We start from the raw sequence: 243 nt of genomic DNA, 5'->3' as shown, positions 1-243 counted from the left end.
TCCCGTTATCTCTTTCTCATTCGTTCTCTTATTCATTCATAATTTTCTCTCTCCCTTCTCTCCCACCCACCCACAATGGCGACTGATAAGCCCTTTTATGTAGGCCTAGATACTTTTTTTTTTTCTGGAATTGGAGTCCGCCATTGCTGACGTCATGCCACTTTATGAGGAGAGTCGGCTGCCGGGATTTCCGACTCGTTTTTCTGGGATTGGGAATGAGATTAGAGGGATTGGGAATGTTGG

The sequence above is a fragment of the Penaeus monodon genome, chromosome 29 (assembly GCF_015228065.2).
Source record: "Penaeus monodon isolate SGIC_2016 chromosome 29, NSTDA_Pmon_1, whole genome shotgun sequence".
Classification (NCBI taxonomy): Eukaryota; Metazoa; Arthropoda; class Malacostraca; order Decapoda; family Penaeidae; genus Penaeus; species Penaeus monodon.
The sequence above is the reverse complement of the archived record's forward strand: the minus strand, read 5'-3'. Positions refer to the sequence as shown.